General features: G+C 38.4%; 2 protein-coding genes across 2 annotated transcripts in view; both read left to right on the top strand.

Annotated features, from left to right (window-relative positions):
• UBR7 (ubiquitin protein ligase E3 component n-recognin 7) overlaps window positions 1–21,976 on the top strand; it is a 442,484-nt gene that overhangs the window by 284,570 nt on the left and 135,938 nt on the right. The window lies entirely within an intron of this gene.
• The window catches only part of LYSET (lysosomal enzyme trafficking factor), a 389,296-nt gene that overhangs the window by 284,564 nt on the left and 82,756 nt on the right, over window positions 1–21,976 (top strand). The gene's annotated exons all lie outside the window — the stretch shown is intronic.

The raw sequence follows: 21,976 nt of genomic DNA, 5'->3' as shown, positions 1-21,976 counted from the left end.
CGAGGTAGTCCCAGGAATGTGGGGAGGGATATGAGGGATAGAAAGGGATGTTCTGGAAGCCCTCCCACACCTTTTGCAAATGGAAGATTGGGCCATGGGTTAAAAAGTTACAGCTGCTCCCCCCCCAGCGCCCTGCCCTTTCCCCCCCCCAACCCCTGAGCTGAGCTGATTCACACCCAGCCCAGAAGACTGATAGTGACCTCAAAACTCTGCCGGTTCTGAGAAAAAGTGTATCCAGACAACAGGGCCAGAACCTTTGTATGATTATCATCAAATCTAACCTCTGTGCCTCAGTTTTCTCATCAGCAAAATGGGGATAATAGCACCTACCTCCCAGAGTGATTGTGAGGATAAAGTGAGATGAAAATTGTAAAGAAACCCTGCCTGGACATATAATGGCACTACATAAATGTTCCCTATTGCTATTATTAAATGCTTACTGCTGACTCAGCTATATGACTGGGAGGAGATAAACTCTCCTGTCCCCAAGGACCTTCTTATATAGAGACATTAACATGCAAAAAAATATTCATAAAACCCTATATGTGTATAGTATTTTATGGTTTTTGAAGACTTTAAATACATTTATCTCATTCATATAAGACTTGTGAATTAGTATGAGCAATATCCACATTTTAACGATGAGGAAAGAGGATCAGAGAGGTTGTGACTTTGTTGAATTCACAAAGCAAATGAGTTGCTGGACCTAGATTCAAAATCTATTGGAGATCTATGTTTCCAACCTTAATACTCTTAAGCTTCAGTCCTGCCTCATCAAAGGTGGTCTTCCAAACATTTCAGATAAAATGCCCCCAAACTGTCTCAATCTCAACATCTCCAAAATAGAATTTGTTCTTTCTTCCAAAATCTATCACTCTTCTGAAATTAGCTATTTCTGTCAAGAGTATCACATTCCTTCCCTTCACCCAGTTTCCCTCATTCTCCCTCAAATTATATATCCACTCAGTTGCTAAATCTTGCAGTTTCTGACCCCAAAACAATTCATAGCTTTCTCTTTACTGACAAAGCCACAGCCCTAATTCAGGTCCTCATCACCTCTAGTCTAGATCACTGCAAGGGACTCCTTCCTAATTAGACTACCTGTCTCAGGTCTCTCCCTCTCCTCCTACCTTCAATTCATTCTCCACACTACTGCCAAAGTGATTTTCCATGAGCACAGATGTCACTAGTAAAAAGAGTACTAGGTTAGGATTCAGAAGACCTGGGTTTGAATGTGCTGGTCTATTTATTCACTACCCGTGTTTCCCCGATAATAAGACCTATCCCGGAAATAAGCCCTCCCCTTACTATGTAAGATTCCTCTAAAATAAGCCCTCCCCCGAAAATAAGCCCTATTGAGATTGCTACTGTAGTGAAGGTGATCCCCTGCGCTACACACTACATTACGGTACTCTCTGCATGCACCGTTCCCCCCCACCGCGCTCCCGAGCTGCATCCAATCAGAGCTGCAGCAGTGAGAGCGTCATCCTGTTCTTCCCCAGTGATTTGCTTATTGAATAAAGGTACATTTTTTTGTTCACATTTACTTGTTTATTAAAATTGCTGTCAATGTTCATTAAAATAAGCCCTCTGGTGTTTTTCTGTCCAAAAAATTAATAACACAGTGTCTTATTATCGGGGAAACACGGTAGCTATTTGACCTTGAGTAACTTCAAACTGCATTTATTAAGGGGGGAAGGGGTGTTACAACCACCAGTTAGGCAATTACAAAAAGGTAATTAGAGGGAAGAGAATAGTACTAATCATTTGAGGAAAAGGAGTTTAGGGAAGACCTAAAATAGCTGGCACCTAGCTAACCCTAAGGGAAGATAAGGAAGGAGAGAATTCCCAGAATAGGGAACACTTTGCTTAGATGTGTGGAGTCAAACTGTAGAATGCCTAACTCAGGTCCAGTTTAACCAGGACATAGCATATAAGAAAGGGAGTTATATGAAATAAGATGAAAAAGTATACTGAAACCAGTTTGCAGAGGGCCTTAAAGGTCAGGCTGAGGAATTTGTGTTTTATTCTAGGAACAATAGAGAGCCACTAATAGTTTTTAATCTGGGTAATGCCAGGAAGATTATTTTGGCAGCAATGTGAAAGATGTTTTGGAGATTAAAGAATCAAGAAGTGTGGAGGCTATTTCAGAAGTCCTGTTAAAAATTGATGAGCACTTTAACTAGCCTGGTGGACATATGAATGAAAAGAGGAGACATAGGAGAGAAATGTCAGGTAAGTAACATCAACTGTTTGGTTATGGCTGAGGGGCCAGGAGGGTGAAAGAAGATAAAGTCAAAGATGGAATCTTGGATTGCTGAAATGTCAGCAGTACCACCTCCTCAGACAAAAGACAATGTGGAAGAGGAGTGGATCTCCTCCCTCCTCTTACTAACCTAGCCATCACCCCTGCCTTGCCTATACCCTGCTCCCTTTCCAGTGTTGGTAACCCAGTTAACCTCCAGTGGACCCTGTCCTCTACTCTTAAATTCCTTGTTTTCTTGTCCTCATACCATTCACACCTTGCCAAACCTCAGCTCTGTAATGTTCCTGTTCTTTACCCACTTTGTATTCATTCAAGAAGTCGTTTCGCTTCTGAAGAAAAAAAAAAACTCCCACCAACTGCTCAAATTTCTATGAACCACCCCTCACCCCTCACCCCTCCATACCCCCACCCCCAGCCCCAAACTGGTCACTCATTTGCTTCCTAATTGTAAGGAAAAGTTCTACCTAAAGCTAGTGGATTGTTTGATAAGCATCAGGAGGTTATATTGACTCTAATTCAGAGCTGTGGGCATACCTGTCTATTCATAGCTAATGGTCAACTTGGAAGTTGGCTGTGTGATATTAAGGCAACAACAGTTCAGTCTTTCTGGGAGTCCATTTATTTGTAAAATAGGATATAATTTTATTTGTCCAAAGTTACACCATAAGTGTAACATTAAAAAAAGTGACATGATAGGTAGAAAATCCTAAGAGCACTATACTAACTTTCTAATCAGATGTGCTACTTACTATATCACTGTGACTTTGGAGACATGCTCTGAGTTTTCTGTGCTTTGAAAGACCTATATAGAGCTAAAAGGAACTTTTCAGGCCATGTAGTCTAAACTTTCATTTTACAGATAGAAATAGGCCCAGAGGAAAGTGAAGTGACTTGTTCAAGAAAGTCATATGTAACGGGCCTGGGATATGAACTCAGATCCCATGACCTCCAAGTTCAGTACTTCACCTTATTTATAAAATGAAGAAACCAGACTAGATCTGGTTGCCAAGCTTTTTGGTCTCCGGACTCCTTTACACTCTTAACAATTATTGCGGACCCCTTTACATTCTTAAAAATAAAATTAAGATCCTCAAGGAGCTTTTGCTTATGTGGATTGTATCTATCAATACTTATTATATTAAAAAGTTAAAACTGATCATTTGGAAAATATTACAGGAATTAATTTTAAAATAACAACAATAAACCCATTAATGTAAGACAAATAATATATTTAAATGAAAAATATCTATATTTTCCAAAGCAAAAAAAATTTAGTGATGAGTGGCATTCTTTTACATATTTTTGCAAATCTTTTAAAAGACAACTGGATTCTCCTATCTCTTCTGCATTCAATATTGCAATCTGTTGTTTTAGTTGAAGTATATACTAAGAAAACCCAGCCTTACACAGATATGTAGTTGGAAAGGAGAGGAGTATTCTAATAGGCAAATAATTCTTTATTATTTTGAAAACAGCTTTGACCTGAAAAGGTGTCAGAGACCTCCCAAAGGATTAAGGACAGCCCTTTGAGAACCACTGGAGTAAATTATTTCTGTGGTCCATTCTCATTCTAAATCTATGATCCTAGGTCAGATATCATTCATGGTATTAATAATAATTTCCATTTCTAAAATGCTTTAAGGTTTACAACAACAAAGATATGTTAAGCACCTAATAAGTGCAAGGTACCATGCTAGGCACAAGGGGGGAAATCCTGGCTCTCAAGGAGCTTACATTCTAAGAAATGCTGACCTTCCAGCAAGTCAATAATCTTGTGAATTGGGTAATAGATCCCACCTCTAACAGGGTATCCTAGCTAGAACTCAGGTCTTCTAACTCCTGGTGTGGCACTCTTCCTCCTGTACCACTACAATTCTCAAATATTATTATTTTAGGCTTTTCTCTGCATGTTTATCACACATTCCAAAAGCTGGGAGTTGTTCTACATCAGGATTTTGCCTTGTTTTCTCAGTGAGTTCAGTTTTCTTCTCTACCCACTCTTGCTCTCGTTCTAGGAGTCATCACCATACATGCTGATGTTACCATGTATACTTCAGCTGTACCCAGGTCAAAACCTTGAACTTTACATTATCCAGAAGTATTCTATTTCATATTCAGGAACTTGAAATTTCCTTTATTCCAGCTTAAACTTTTATCTTTTCATCTCTCCCTATGCTTTATACCTCTTAAACCTATTCTTTGTTGTTACCAAGACCAACAACAATCCCTCCATTTCTTAGTACTGCCCTTGCCTCTGCTCTGCCTATACCCTTCTCCCTTTCAAATCCTGGTAACCCAGTTCTGTTCCACACTGTCCTCTACTCTTAAATTACTTGTTCCCTTTTCCTAATACCTTCTACACCTTGCCAAACCTCTACTCTGAAATGCTCCTGCCTGTCACTCCCTATGACTCTACTGAAGAGAAATCACAGAACAGTGATGACTGGATCTACTACAATTTTAAATCCTAGCTGAACTCTCTGCCTGAATGGAGGTGAGCATCCATCCACCAAAAAATCCAGCAAAAAAAAAAAGCCTACAAACCACAAGAGACTAAATAATGATAAAAAAAAATCCAATGAGAAGGACAGAAAAGGTAAATAACAAATGTTGGTGGGAATGTGGGTAAAAGTGAGACATTAATGCTTTGTTAGTGGAATTGTGAACTGATTCAACCATTCTATAGGGCAATTTGGAACTATACGCACAGGGCTATAAAACCAGGCATACTTTTTTAACTAGCAGTACCACTACTAGGTCAGTATCCCAAAAGGGATAAAAAAAACAAACAAAAGGAAAAGGACCTATATGTACAAAAATATTTATAGCAGCTCATTTCTTGGGGGAAAGAATAAGAAATTGAGGGGATGCCCATCAATTGGAGAATAGCTGAACAAGTTGTGGTATGTAATTATGATGGAATACTATTGTAGTATAATAAATGATGAGCAGGATGCTCTCAGAAAAACCTGAAAAGATTTGCATGGGCTGATGCAAAGTAAAATGTGCTGTATACAAAGTAACAGCAATATTGTCAGATGATCAGCTGTGAATGAATGACAGCTATTCTCAATGATACAAAGATCCAAGACTACTTCGAAGGACTTATGATGAAAATGTTATCCATGGCCAGAGAAAGAACTGAAGGTGTTTGAATACAGAGTGAAGCACACTTTCTTTTACTTTATTTTTCTTGAGGTTGTTTTTTTTTTAATCTGTTTTCTTTCACAATATGACTACTATGGATATGTTTTGCATGACTACACGTGTATAACCTATATCAAATTGTTTGCCTTCCCAATGGGGGGGGAGGGTGAGTAGGGAAGGAGAGAATTTGGAACTCAAAGTTTTAAAAACATATGTTAAAGTTTGTTTTCACGTGTAACTAGGGAAAAATAAAATACTAAATAAAAACAAAAAAATATGAAAATATGATTGGGCTTCTGTAAAAAAAAAAAATTCAATGAGAAACTACAGCAAATTACTTCCCTGTCCCCCCAAGATCTGCACAAAAAGTCATCTGGAAGCCCATTGACAAAAGGATTAGAGACTACCAGAAAGGCCAGATCAGGCAAAAAGAACCATCCAGCTCTCATAAAAAGTACCCACAATGCTAGAACAAAGAGCGGCTAGATACACTCACAGCCTGCAAAGTTCTGTGTCCAGAGGCTATGAGAGCTGAGAGTTCCCATAGGAAAGCTTCAAGGTTAGAAATCTATCAAAGATACATCGGAAGGGAACGGCAGGAACACCAGCTATTCCAAATGTGGCAGCACTCAGACAGATAACGCCTTAGGCCCAGGGGTTCTGAGATCTCTAGCACTCTGTCCCCAGATACCAGAGAGAGATAGGAGGGTCTAGCACTGCCCCCAAAGAAACATGGAGGCCTAAACCTGGGAGGGTGGAAGTTAGCACAAGAAGTCATACATCCTAGGGGCAAAAACAAATAGCAAATACCACCCCACCAAGAGGAAATAGAACCTGTCCCTAACACAAAACCACAATTCAGGAGCTTTAGATTGAGAGACATAAGTATAAGTCACAAGAATTATAACAGCTCCAGAAATTCCAAAAAAAATCCAAAAAAACAGAAGAAAAGAGTAACTACCTAACTACTATAAACAGAGACTCAGGGGAGAAATGGATCTTCCATAAATGACTACATTAATTTCTACAAGGAATAAAGAGATTTTTTTAAATTAAGTAAAAATTCTGAAAGAAAGAGTTGAAAAGAAAATGAATAGCATAAAAGAGAAAGTGATAAATCTTAGCCAAATAATGGACTTTTAGAAAATTAGAATAGGCTAAAGATAAATCAATGACTATGCATAGATAAAAATAATTAATACAAAAGATTAAAAAATAGAAGATATTTTATACCAAAAACAACTGACCTAGAAAACAAGTCAAGGAGAGATCATTTAAAAATCAGTAATGATCTCCCTGAAAACTATGATTACAAAAAAATCAGTGTTGATTCTGTTTGTCAAGAAATCATACATAAAAACTATCCTAATCAATTAGAACCAGAGGGCAAAGTGAAAATAGAAAGAATCCACAAACCCCCTCCTGAAAGGAACTCTAAAAAGGTAAAGTCATAGGAAAGCCACCTCCCAAATCCAGAGTGTCAGGTCAAAGAAAAAATGATGAAACAACCATGAAAAAAAAGAAATTCAAGAACCAAAGAACCACATTCAGGATTACACAAGACACAACTACTTGTGCTCTAAACAAGAGCAAATCTCAGGATATAATATTACAAAAGGCAAAAAAGACTGACTTACAATGAAAAATAACTTACCCTGCAAAGCTAAGTATAATACCAGAAGGAGGAAAATGGATCTTTAATGGAACAGAACAACTACAAGATTCAGTAGGAACTTTGAGATGCAAACATAAAACTCCAGAGAAACTTAGCTAAACTTATTTGAGAAAGAAATGAAAAAAGTTAGCATGAGAATGAAAGACTAACATTCTAATGGGGAGGATGGGAGAGAAGAAACATGTGTCCCTTCAGAACCTTATCTCCAAATAGTATTTTTTTAGAGAGTTAACTAAGAAAATAGAGAAGAGGACTGATCACTTCTGTTCTGAGGACTTTGCAAGAATACAGAGAAGAGAGGGTAAAAGAAATACAATAGTGTAGAAAGGAGAAAAATGTGGATGTAATTTACTATTTCTAATAATTGGGGAGACTAAGAAAATAAGTATACAAAAAGTGTGAAGAATTGGATGAGTAGGTATCAGATGAACCTCATTCTTATCTGAGAGATAAAAGGAAGGTTAAACATATATATATATTATATATATATATATATTTGTAAAAATACAGCAAATTCAATAAAGAAAAAGGTGAAAATGGAGCATGGAATAAGAGGTAGGATACTGGGAAAGGAATATTCAAAAGTAAAACAAACTTCTAGATCCAGAAAGGGAGATTAAAAGAGAAAAAAGAAAAAAAAAAGACCTGGAAACTAACTTCCCACCTAGTTGCATTCCTTTTGTACTTCTATGACTTTTTGTTTTATTTATTTAAATATTTATTTTTTGTTTTATTTATTTAAGTACACATTTTTCAATTATGTAATTCTTTAATTTTTTTAAATTTTGAGTTTCGAAATTCTCTCTCCTTCCTGCTCTTCTCTCTTACCCCTTGAGAAGGTAAGCAATATGATATTGATTATACATGTGAAGTTATGCAAAACATATTTCCTTATTAGCCATGTTTCAAAAGAAAACAAACACGTACACAACACAAAAAATTTAAAAAGTAAAAAAAGCATGCTTCAACCTATAACCAGAGTTCATCAGTTCTCTCTCTGGAGGTGGATAGCATTTTTCATCATGGATCCTTTGGAATTAGAATTTGGAATTCATCTAATATTGCTGTTACTGTGTACAATATTCTCCTGGTTCTGCTCACCTAAGTTCAAATCTAGCCTCAGATACTTACTAGCTTTGACCCTGGGCAAGTCACTTAACCCTTTATTGCCTCAGTTCCTCATCTGTAAAATGGGAGGAGAACACTGGAGAAGGACATGGTAAATCATTACACTGTCTTTTCCAAGATTGCCACATAGGGTCTGACAGGACGGACTGAAGAACAACAACAAGGGTTTAATAAATCCTTTTTGATTGATTAATTGAAGTTGCATTGGAATTTGACTCTATTATATGTTATTTGGCCTCTCAAAGCAAGGCTCCTGGAAAACAGACTATTTCAACACTATATGAGGTAATTTCTTGGAAGGCTCTGCAGCCCCTATAAGTGCATTTTCTGTTAAAACGTATCAGAGAATCATACAACACAGTGCTGGAAGGTACCTTAGTCCAACTTTCTCATTTTACAGATGAGAAAAATGAGAGGAAATAATTTGTGGAGGAAATAATTTGCCTAAGGTTATACAGTACAGTGGCAAAGCTGTTAGTAAATATATTTTTTCATAGGAAAGATTTTGTTCTGAGGGAAACAAAGGACTTGAGGGCACAGATCCCTAGGAAGGATGATCTTCATACCTATGATAAATTTGCAAGCCCTGTATAAGTGCATCCTAGTTGTGAAGTTCCTTGTTAAATTGTAAGGTCCTTGAGAGCAGCAACTGTCTTTTGCCCCAGCCCTTAGCCCTGTATCTCACACATAGTAGGCATTTAGTGAATGTTTATTGAATGATCAATCCCCTCTATGTAATTTAAGTATAAGGCAACTCTATCCTGTCTAAAAAAAACCTAAAGCATCAAAACACTTTCTTTGCTTGGAGCCATTAACTGCTATTTTGGGATTATCTGAGTAGTCACAGCCCCAAAGCTATAGTAATACTGATTCAATAACTGGGAAGATTTGAGAAAGGAGGAAGGTCTGACTCATGGAGAAAGCATTCTACTAATAGAAACTTTGCCTTTAAAGAACACTAGACAAGAGGTCAGTAGACTTGGGTTCAGTTCCCATCTCTGATATTAACTAGTTGTGTGACCATGTCTCTGGGCCTCAGTTTGCTTCTCTATAAATTAAGGGAACTGAACGAGTGTGTGATAAAATCTCTTTCCAGTTCTAAACCCTATGATCTCTAAGCTCAGGCTCCAACATGCTATCAATATAAAGTTGGAAGCTTTACTTGAAAGACCATACCGGAGTATCTTATCTCCCTTGTTTAGTAAGCTCCTTGAAGGAAGAGGCCTCCTCAATTTCTTTCTTTGAGTACCTAGCCCAAAGATGCCTCAGGCATTATTATTGTCAGAAAGTAAATAATTTATTTTATAGACCTTCACTGTCTTGGTGTAGCAGTTTCTTTCAAATTGAAAGCAGGTAGTATGCATGAAACTTTTTTCAAATCTTATGAAATATTTATTATATTGCAAGGTCTTATGTCCTAGGCTAGAAGATCAAAATGGGAAACTGAAGAAGCCCCTACCTACAAGGAGCATATTGTAGGGACATAAGATCCTTCAGTACAATATTTCTTGTATTTACATACATATGTTTGTATACATATATATAGAGAGAGAGAGAGTTAAGAGGCACAATGGATAGAGTATGGGATTTGGAGTCATGAAGACTCATCTTCCAGAGCATAATATGTACAAGGAAAATTAAATACTAAATGTATGCAATGTAATTTCAAAATGGGAGATACTAGCAACTGAGAGAAACAGCTTAAGCTTCCTGTAGAGGGACAACAGGTGATCTGAGCTTTGAAAAGAGTCACCTCAGTAGCAGAGGTGAGAAAAGAGGGAGTTCCAGGTGTGGGGGACAATTGATACATAGACACAAGTATGGAAGATGGAATTTTGTGTGTGATGAACATCAATCAGGTCCTTTTGGTTTTCTCAGAATTTATAAATAATCCATCTAACATAGAGGTTATTTGTTTCTTAAAAGTTTGAAGGAATTCCTGTGAATTCATCTGGACCAGGCAGTGTAGTTCTTTACTAACTTGTTTTACTTAGTCATATATTATGAATATTTCAAGAAAAAACACTACAAGTGCTAGACAGGGTGAGCACTGAATAACATCACAAAAAAAATTCTATATTTTAACAAAGAAAAAAAGACCTTTACAAAGATTTTTAAAAGGACAAAAATGATATAGCATGAAATAGCAACAATTCATTCCCGATCTATTCAAAACAGTTACAAAATGTGAAAAATGGGTGATGAATAGAAAAAAATGATATAGACCTATATTACAATTTCATACTGAAGTTTAACAGATACAAATCAATTGTCATAACAAGGAGTTCAAAAGAGTCTTAAAAAGCAGCTTAGTCAGCAAACATTTGACCTACTTTCCAAATGGAAAAAGATGGCTTTCAAGGGCTACACCAGTTTGCAATGCAGACTTGTTTATAAAACCTCATAGAGAAGGATTATGGAAGATTATGAGCAGCTTGACTGCGTAGAACAGAGAGAACCAATGGAGAGTAAAACAGTTTTAAAGAAAGCTTGGCAAAAGACCCAACTAAGCAAAATCATCCAGAGGTCATTTAATGATGAATATTAGAAAAGGACAACAAACAGAAGAAAAATGAAAAAGCTCAGGAAAGGCAAAATAACAAACTTTCCACCATCAAGGGTAATGACAATAATAGCAGCTAGAATTTCTATGGCACTTTACAAATATTTCATTTTAACCTCACAGCAATTTTGGGAGGCAGGTGCTATTATTATCCTCATTTTATAGAGGAGGAAACTGAGACAGAAAAGGTAAAATGACTTGTCTATGGTCAAAGAGCTAGTCTCTGAGGCTGGATTTGAACTCCTGTCTTCTAGACTACAGTTCCAGTGTTCCATCCACTGTGCCACCTAGCTGCCTTACCCTAACCATGTATATTCCACATGTGCTTATAAAGGAAGGAGAGATGGCACTAAAGAAAACAGAGAATAAGCACATGGGTTGGATCCATGCTAGAGGCAATACAATTATGTGGACACTGAAGTTTCAATTCACAAACTATCTGAAGGGGAAGATAGCAAAGATATAGAGAAAAATCATACTTTTTTAAGGATAGGGACTATATCTGTGATTTTATTGATCCAGCAAACTACCACAGAGGAATCCCTTCTCCCAATGCAGGTTGGCACCTTCTCTGCAATAGACTCAGAGAGCTACCTAGAGCACCATGAAATTAAAGTGTCTTGCCCAGAGTCAATATGTGTCTGAGGAAGAACTTGAAATCAGTCTTTGTGACTTCAGTCATCTCTCTACCTACTATGCATGCTGCCTCTCGGACCTTATAAATAACGAAAAAGACAATTAAAGAAACATCAGTAACCACCAAACTACATACCTACATTCTAGCTACATAAAATTTTTGGAGAACCATATGCATATACCAAGGGCATCCTCACTGAACACATTGAGAGTGAAGATTAATGCAAGTAAGTGAAAATAGAAATGACCCACTGATCACCTCTCCAAAGAAACCCACACTGAAAACACCCAGGAGTCTGATAATTAAAATCTACAGTTACAAGTAATAGGGGAAAAATCCTGCTAGCAACCTGAAAGAAAGAGTTCAAGTACTGACTTCAAGTCTAGTTCACACAAGAAATTAAAACCTCAAAAAAGGACAAGGCATCTGCTGTTCCCCAAACACCTGTTCTTGGGCAGGGCTTATACCTTCAGATGCTTGGCCATGTTCTATACTTCTCCAGCTTTGGGTTTGTTTGGAATTTGTCCCATTTGAATTTTTCTAGAGGAGCTGAAATTCTCAGCCTGGGATCAGCAGGAGCTTACCTGGTTTTATTCTCAGTGTGTCTCAGTTCTGAAGCCAGCCTTCTGCTGAGAGCAAGGTGCTGGCCCCAGACTCAGGCTTTCTCTCCTCTTGTGGACTACTCAGTTTGATTGTCTGTAGCCAAGCTCCTTCCTATGGATGCTGCCATGTACCAGTGCTTCAAAATGCCTTTAACTGATGGGATTGGGAACAGAAAAAAAATCTGCTGTCCAAATATTGCCACAAATTCCAAGAGGCACAAAGGAAAAGTTGACAAGCAACCTTTCTTCAAACCAGGCTAACTTGTATCTCTCGACCAAAGTCATTTTTCCTCAGTTAGAAACTCTTAGTCTCAATCAATCCTTAAACAATTCTTGACCTTTGCATAAGCAAATGTCCTAAGACTCAAGATTTCAGAAACTTTCACTCCCTCTTCCATCAAGTGGCTTAGGGAAAGATTTCTTAAACTCTCTTGGGTCACAGATCCCATTGAAAGTCTTGTTAAGTCTATGGGCAACTCTCTGAATGTCTGAAATGTACAAAATAAAATATATGAGAGGAAACCAATTATATTGGTATACAATTATAAAAAAAAAAATTTTATTTTGCTTTTTTTGGAGGGCAATTGGGGTTAAGTAACTTGCCCAAGGTCACACAGCAATTATCAAAATTTTTTAAAGAAGCTCATGCCTCTGAGTTCAGATTGAAGCATTTTTTTCACTTTATTTTTCTTGCTTTTTGTTTAACAATATGGCCAATATGGAATTATGTTTTGCATGACTTTACATGTATAATGGATAGTATCATATTTCTTGTCTTCTCAAAGGATATGGGAAGAGCTGGAGGAATGGAGAAAATTTGAAACTAACTTTTTAAAAAAATGAATATTAAAAATAATAATTATATTCTCAGATGCATATACATGTAAAAGTGAATCTAAGTTTCTATCTTATCAGAATAAAAATTTAGGGAAAAAAGTTTATCCAGTTAAAACCACTGATTTAAGAGAGTCCATTGATCAGTAGTACACTAGACACTATGAGGGATACAGAGACATATATATGTATATAAAAGCCACTCCTTGCCCTCATTAGGGAACCCCCCCCACACACACATTTCATAATACAGGATCCATTTATGGTATAATAACAGAGAGACAGATAAGGAACCTAATTTGATGTGCCAATCCTTGTAACACCTAAAAAATGGGAATTCAATTTAATTCAACAAATATTATTAAACACCTACTGTGTGTAACACTAAGGATACAAAAATGAAAAAATAATACAGCTCCTACCCTCAAGAAGCTGTCTCTGTTGTAGAAGGTTATGTATAGAGAGGTACGAAGTCTCCCCCAAGAGAAGCAGAATTGGGGAAAAAAAATCTGCTTCTGACTGTGAGCCTACTTAAATGACTTTTTTTCAGTGACAGCCCTTTCCAAAATGATATATCTTCTTCTGCCAATGCCTGGGAAATGGCTTATTTTGAAACCATCAGTTTCTTTGGTTCTAAATATTTAGTGACTTTCCAGCCCTGGAATGTATTTTGGTCCTCTCTGTTACTGGTGTTGTCATTTGCTAACTATATTAAGAAATGCCATTTACCTCAGACTCCAGCTCCAAGGCCTCTTTGTAACTTCCCACCCTCTAAAGTTCGTAAATAAATAACCCACTGTAGACGTTCCCTGGGTCTCAAGTCAACCCATTTGGTACAGGGGAAGAACTAAGTGCATAGTAATTATAGGTGAATCTCACTTTAAGAAAAACCTATAATTACAAAAAAAAATTTCAATGAATTTAGCTTGCTGGTTTTCATTAGAAAATGAAACTTTTATCAACACCTCTTGACATATGAAAGATTACTCCATTTGGAGAATTTTATTTATATGTACCTTTTTTGGAACCTGGAACATATCTATTAAGAGTAAGTATAGTAGAAAGATAACTAGATTTTACATCAGAGGAACTAGATTCAAATGCCTAATTCTATTACTACCTCTTTGACTCTGTACAAGTCACTTCTCCTCTGCTGACCTCAATTTCCTCTCCTCTAAAATGAGGGGGCTAGACTACATTAAATGACGAAAGTCCCTTCCAACTCTAACATTCTATGTTTTATGATTCTAGGACCTATCTTTTGAGTCCTGGCACTTATTAGCTTCATGACCTTGAGCAAGTTACTTAAACTTCAGAGTATACAACCTGTATACATCTCAGGATATACAAAATGAAATAGGGGATAGGAACTGAACCTGTGGTTTCATTATGATAGGGGAATTCCCTCTCCTACAGAAGTTCAGCACCTTTTCTGCCGGTTCAGGTCTTAGATGAATGAGGTGCAGGCCCTGGGAACCCCCTTGAACTCTAATTAAATCTTCCCATTTGATGAGGCATTTGCATGAAGCCATAAGCCTTACATTGTGGCTGGGCCCAGACCTCTGTTACTAGCCTAGCCCTCCATTGTTCATCTACTTCCCATCCTTGAGCCTATCAAAATATCAATCCACCCCTGAACTGGCCTAGCCCACCATTGTCTGTAGTCTCCAGGTAGCCTCCAGCAACTTCCCACCCTTAAGCATTCATTGACCTCATCTGACTTCTCCTGAACACCCTCCCTAAACTCCTCCTCTAGACCACCCCTAGATTCCTCCCACAACTTTCTGTATATGAGATCCCATCTTCTCTCCATGTGGTGTGAGCGCCACAGAATGATCTAGCACAGGCTTAGTCTGTGTCTAATACAAGCCAACTTTTAATAAACTTTACTTTTCTTTAGCTGAGAAGACTTGAGTCAAATTCATTCAGCAGGATCCGGCATGTTGGTAGTTTGGGGTCTCCAGAGCAACCCTAACCCTCTTTATGGGTAACCTCTTCATTAGAGAGTTGCCTAGAGCACAGTTAAGTGACTTCCCCAGGGTCACATAGCTGTGTCAGGAAAAGGTTCAGGAAGAAGGTGGTGCCCTGAACTCTGCTCTGAGATAAACTAGTAATCCTAAAAGGTAGAATTGCAGAGGGAGAGTACTATGTAACATGGTGGACAACCTATGAAAAAGAATAAAGGTAGGTAGACTGGGAAAAAAATGGTTTACAGCCAGGTTATTTGGGCTTTATATGTCAAATGGGTATTTGTTTTTGATCCTAGAGGTAATAGGAAACCATTGAAATTTCTGGAGCAGAGGAGTGACAGTACTTTAGCAATATAGGGGCATTAGGTGTTACAGTGGATAGAGTGCCTGGCCTGGCGTCAGGAAGACCTGAGTTCAAATCTTGCTTCAGACACTTACTGAGCACTTGCTATGGGCAAGTAACTTATCCTTCTTTGCCTCAGTTTCTTCATCTGTAAAATGAGCTGGAGAAGGAAATGGCAAACCACTCCAGCATCTTTTCTAGGAAAACCCCATATGGGGTCATGAAGAGTCAGACACAAAACAGTTGAGTAATAACAACTGTACTTCCTTACTCTCAGGATTATATTGTGAGGATCTGATTTGTCTCTGTGTGCTTTTCTTGTCTTTGTTATTGGTGTTTTGCTTTTGTTTTCCTTAAAATACACCCAAAACATATAACTTTTTATACACTTAAGCACCTTGCCTTGTCTAGGGGGATAGGTAGGAAAGAGGAGAGGAGACAAGGAAGGGAAATGGGTTCTAATATCTGTAATACCACAGAAGGTAGGAGCAGCAAGAATGATTTATTTATTACTTGCTCATGGCCTCCAAAAACAAGTCACAGGTAATGATACCATAAGCAACCAGGAAAATTCCTGAGTGCCTGATCATTACAATACAGTTGTCAAGAATGAATGTTCAAGTTCTCAAAGAAGAAGTTTGCTTGCCAACAGCCAGGGTCTGATTTTGGAAAACCCGAAAGGTGAGAGATCACTACTCTAGAGCAATTAGCATTTCCATAGGAGCTAGCCCTGAAAGACACCTTCTGTCATAGTCATGGGTTGTTACGGTGAACTACTGATTGGGATTGCTACAATGTTGCTTGTTCTTGTTTCTTGTGATGATGTAAATCTTATGGAGGCTACCAGGCAGCCACTGTCAGGCAGTGAGCTGCAGGAGAATGATCATGGGTGACGTGGGGGAAGGGAGCCATGTATGTGTGAGGAACAGCAAGTAGTCCAGTGTTGTTGAATCATAGAGAGTGCGGAGGGGAGTAAAATATAAAAAGATTGGAAAAGTAGAAAGGGACCAGGCTGTGAAGAGTTTTAAATATCAGACATTTATGTTTAATCTTGGAGGTAATAGGGAGTCACTGGACTTGGGGGGGGCAGTGGGGAGGGGAGTGTAATAGGGTCAGTTCTACACTTTAGAAAAATCACCATGGCAGCTGAAAAGAGAACGAGTCAGAATATGGAAAGTCCTGAAGCAGGAAAACTAGTCAGAAGTCTACTTCAATAGTCCAGGCAAGAAGTGAATTACAATCAGAGGCTATATAGGTAGAGAAAAAGGGACCAGAAATGTCAACATGATTTGTCCGCAGTTTGGATGTTTGGGATCAATGAGAGTGAGGAACCTAGGATGACACTGAGGTTGTAAGCCTGGTTGAGGGAGGGGATGGTGGTACTCTCAACATTAAGAGGGGAATTGGAAATAGGAGAGGATCTGGGAGGGAAAGATAAATTATGTTTTGGATACATTGGGTTGGAGATGCTTAAAGGACATTCAGTTCAAGGTGTTTAAAATCAGTTAGTTATCTGGACCTATATCAGAAAACAGGCAAGAGATGGATATACAGTATAAACCTGGGAATCATCTGCATACAGATGATAACTGGAGCTTTGGGAGCTATCATCAGATGAGATAGTAGGGAGGGAAAAGAAAAGAGGACCATGGACCAAGCCTTGGGGGACTTCCATAGTTAGTGGGTGTGCCAGATGAAGAACGAGTAAAGGAGACTGAGATGGAACAGGTAGAAATGGCCAGGAAAAGGTCACCTCCTCATTACAACTTTGAGTAAAGAAGGTAATGAAGGATGCTGTGAGAGGCAGGTGAAGTAAGGATGAGGGAAGAAGGTGGAGCTCTCAGCTTGTGTGAAGTAATAAAAAGAGGACCAGGAGTAGTGTAACAAAAAGGGAGGCAAGAGTATCCAAGAGGAAAAGGGGATCAACAGTATGAAATGTTGCAAAGACGTCATCAAGAAGGATCGGGATTTTTAAAGGGGTCGTGAGACTGGGCAATTAAGAGATCACTGGTAATTTTGGAGAGGGTAATTTTTGGACAGCTGAATGACAAGGTCAGAAACCATATTGCAAAGATTTTAGAAGGGAATGAGAGAAAAGGAAGTAAAGGTACTGTCAAGGAGTTCAGTCAAGAAAGGGAGGAGGGATAGAAGATGATAGTTAACAAGGATGGGGGGATCATATGAGAAATTTTAAAGGATTGGGGAAATACAGATAGTCAAAAAGGAGCCAGCAGATAGGGGAAAGACTGAAGATAATAGAGAGAATTGAGATGATATTGGTAGTATTATTCTGGAGAAGTAGCAAAGGAGAGCAAGTCATGGCAAGGAAAGGGATCAAGAGTATAAGTCCAAACCAATCCTTCGCAGACTGTTTAGCATTGTGCCTGGCACATAGTAGGCACTTAATAAATCTTCATTGATTGAAAAAAAAAAAGAGTACATGTACAGGAGTTGGCTTGGATCGGGAGAAGGCCACTTCATCAGAGCCTGGAGTAAAGAAGGTGTAATGAGGGATGCTGTTAGAGGGATATGAGGTGAGGAGGAAGGAAGAAGGGGAAACTCAGCAAATGGCCTCAAATTTTTTTTTTTGGTGAACAGGCAAGGTCTTTTGATTCAGTAGAAAACTTAAGGAGAGATAAGAATTCTGGAAACAATTATTGTAGAAAGTAATTTAGGGAATTGATTAAGGAGGAATAGAATATTTGCTTTGAGGGATGGAGGGCCCATTTTGATTAGATAACTTTGTCTTAAACCCAATCTTTATGACTTCATCCAACTCAATTCATCAGTACATGAATAGGAATGAAAAGGAAGAAAATGGAGGGAGTGATCTTCAGTTGTGTTTGATAAAGGTGGTAAAAGAAAAGTCTAGAAATGATTGTATGGAGCAAGTGGTTTGACGGAAAAGGGAAGCCAGTACTGGAAAGGGTGGCCAGTTTACTGGGTGTGAGGTGAAACTTCAGCTTTCTTTTGATTTGCATTTCTTTTATCACTCATGATTTGGCTTGGTTCTAAATAGTTTGTTGTTGTTCAGTATTTTTTCTCCCTTGGTGACCCCATTTGGGCTTTTCTTGGCAAAGATACTGGAGTAATTTGCCATTTCCTTCTCCAAATCATTTTACAGATGAGGAAACTGAGACAAACAGGGGTAAGTGACTTTCCCAGGCTCACATAGGGGGATATATTTGACCCCATGAAAATTAGTTTTCCTGACTCCAGGCTTTACAGTCTATCCACTTCACCACCTAGCTGCCTTGTAAATAGTTTGCAATCCTCAAATTGGGAACTGTTTGTCCTTATCTTTTGACTATTTATTGGGAAATAGCTTTTTGTCTTATATGTTTCTGTTAGTTGTCTTGGATACCAAAGCATTATCTGAGAAATCTGATACAAAGGGTTTCTTTTTTTTTCTATTTAACCATTTTCCTTCTTATTATAGATGTATTAATTTGTTTGTGCAGAAGTTTTTCAATATCATGTAATCAAACTTATCTATTTTAGTTTTTGCAATGCTCTCTAGCCCTTGTTTGGCTAGGAATTCATCTATCATAGCTATAAGATGTCTATGATCTACTTCTTTTCTAAATTTTTAATATTCTCCAATATTATCTTTAATATTCAGGTCATAAATCCATTTTGAACTTATTTTGTAATAGGGGATATGCCAGATTGCTTTCCAGTTTTCCCAGAAGTTCTTAAAAATAGGACACTGAACACCATTTTACTCCTCACTTTGAAGAGACCAAGACATGACCCAAAATTTAAACTTTAAGTAAATTTTCTTATGGGGTGCCAAGGTAAGGGTTGAGGGTGAGATTATAATCAAAGGAACCAAAGTTCTGAAGAGGAGAATTCCAAGCTATCCCTAGTCATGTGAAAAATGCTCCAAAGCCAAATAATTAGAGAAATGCAAATTAAATCAGGGGCAGCTAGGTGGTGAAGTGGATACAATGCTAGTCCTAGAGTAAGGAAGACTCATCTTGAGTTCAAACCTGGTCTCAGACACTTACTAGCTGTGTGATCCTGCGCAAATCACTTGAGCCTATTAACCTCAGTTTCTTCATCTATAAAATGAGCTGGAAAGAGAAATGGCAAATCACCACAGTATCTTTGCTAAGACAGTCCTAAATGGGGTCATAAAGGGACAGACATGACTAAACAACAACAAAAATTAGGTCAATTCTGAGGTTTCACCTCCTACCCATTGTTAGATTGTGATCTCCTTGAGGGCAAGGCTTGAATTTTGCCTCTTTTTATATCCCCTGTGTTTAATGTAGTACCTGGCTAAGTAGGCATTTTTTTTTGGAGGGGGAAGGCAGGGCAACTGGGGTTAAGTGACTTGCCCAAGGTCACATGACTAGTAAGTGTCTGTGGCCGATTTGAACTCAGGTCCTTCTGACTCCAGGGCCCGAGCTCTATTAATGGCACCACCTAGTTGCCCCCACTTAGTGGACATTTAACAAATATTTATTGATTAGAATGGGCAAAGTTGACAAAAAAGGGAAAATTACAAATTTTGGAAAACAGTTGCATTGATCCACCATTGGGGAAACTATAAATTGATCCAGCCATTCTTGAAGGCAATTTGGAACTCTTCCCCCAAAGTTGGGAAATTGTACATGTCTTTTGCCTCAATGATTCTACCACTAGACCTATATCCTAAAGAGATGAAAGAAAGAGGGAAAGGTTTCATGTGCACAAAAATACTTACAGGGGTGGCTAGATGGCGCAGTGAATAGAGTACCAGCCCTGGAGTCAGGAGGACCTGAGTTCAAGTCTGGCCTCAGACACTTAACACACACACACACACACACACACACACACACACACACACAAAACTAGCTGTGTGACCTTGGGCAAGTCACTTAACCCCAATTGCCCTCCAAAAAAAAGCAAAAAAATACTTATAGCAGATCTTTTTGTGGTGGCAAAAACTAGAAACTAAGAAGGGACCCACTACCTACGAAATGCCTACACAAATTATGGCTTATTAATCTAATGGAATACTATCTACTTTACCATAATAAATAAAGAGATGGTTTCAGAGAAACCTGCAAATACTTACATGAAGTGATTCAGAGATAAGCAAGCAGAACCAGGAGAACAATTTTATACTCTTAATATCAATATTGTAAGAGTAAGCAATTTTGAAAAACTTAAGAACCCTGATCAACACAATAATTAACCATGATTCCAGAGAATGTAGCCTGCCTCTTGACAGAGAGGTGATGCAAAATGAGACACACAGTTTTGGGTTTTGGATGTGTCTAATGTGGGAATTTGATTTGCTTGGCTATGCTTTATTTCTTACAAAGGTTTTGCATTTCTTTTTCCCCCCAGGGAGACATGAGGTGGAAGGAAAAAAATAAATGTTTGGTAATTGGGAAAGTAAAGAATAGACAGAACCCAAGTTACCGTTCAGTTTAATATCTGTTCAGTTCAATTGTCATTGCTGATTTATATTAAATCTTTATTAGAGTTTATGGGTGCTTGAGACCCCAAAATACCAACATGCCCTGATCCTGCTGAAGAGGTTACCCACTAAGAGGGTTAGGGTTGCTCTGGAGACCCCAAAATACCAACATGCTGGATCCTGCTGAATGAATTTGACTCAAGTCTTCTCAGCCAAAGAAAAGTAAAGTTTATTAAAAGTTCGCTTCCATTAGACACAAAGTCTCTGCTAGATCATTCTATGGCGCTCTCACAACCATGAAGACAGGATGGGGTCTTATATACAGAAGGTTGTGGGAGGAATCTAGGGGTAGTCTAGAGGAGGAGTTTAGGGAGGGTCTTCAGGAGGAGTTAATGAGGTCCATGAGTGCTTAAGGGTGGGAAGTTGCTGGAGGCTACCTGGAGACTACAGACAATGGTGGGCTAGGCCAATTCTAGGGTGGATTGATATTTTGATAGGCTCAAGGATGGGAAGTAGATGAACAATGGAGGGCTAGGCTAGTAACTAGGTTAGTTACTAGTTAGCAGTTAGTAACTAGGCTAGAGGTCTGGGCCCAGCCACAATGAAAGACTTATTGCCTCATGTAAATGCCTCATCAAATGAGATTTAATCAGAGTCCAAGGGAGGTTCCCAGAGCCTATACCTCAAGGACTCAAGGAGAGTTGAGGGGGCTTCCAGAGCCCACATCTCATCACTGCCAAATGAATTCAACTCAAGCCTTCTCTCAGCCAAAGTAAAAAAATTTTATTAAAGATTTGCCATACCAGGTAGACTCTTAAAGAGTTTAAGTATTTGTGAACTTGTATTAACAAGCAAGCCAGAACAATCTGACACAGAATAAATTTGTGCAAGATTAATCTCAGCACCTTCATGGAGGCAAGATGGATCTTATATACAGAAAGATTGTGGGAAGGATCTAGGGGCAGTCTGGAGGAGGGATTTGGGGAGGGTCTTGAAGAGGAGTCTAAGGAGGTTCTTGCCAGGACAGAGGTCCCACTCTAGGAATGGGATTAAGGGTGGAAAATAGCTGAAGACTACCTGGAAATGACAGACAATGGAGGGCCAGGCTAGTTTAAGGGTAACAGATTTGGGTACAGATATTTTGATTGGATCAAGGGTGGGAAGTAGTTGGACAATGGAGGGCTAGGCTAGGTTAAGAGTAACAGATTTGGGCCTAGCAATAATGAAAGGCTTATGGTCTCAGGCAAATGCCTCATCAAGTGGGAAGATTCAATCAGAGTTTAAGGGGTTTCCCAGAGCCTGTACCCTACCACTGTTGTACAAAACTTGAAAAGAAACTGATTTTGCATCACTTTATTTTTTAAAGAAAAAAAAATCAAGAAGAAATAGGACCTGAAC

This window comes from Petaurus breviceps, unplaced genomic scaffold (genome assembly GCF_028583685.1).
Source record: "Petaurus breviceps papuanus isolate PSGF00001 unplaced genomic scaffold, PetGlider_PUasm1.0 177, whole genome shotgun sequence".
Taxonomy (NCBI): Eukaryota; Metazoa; Chordata; class Mammalia; order Diprotodontia; family Petauridae; genus Petaurus; species Petaurus breviceps.
The sequence above is the reverse complement of the archived record's forward strand: the minus strand, read 5'-3'. Positions and strand labels throughout refer to the sequence as shown.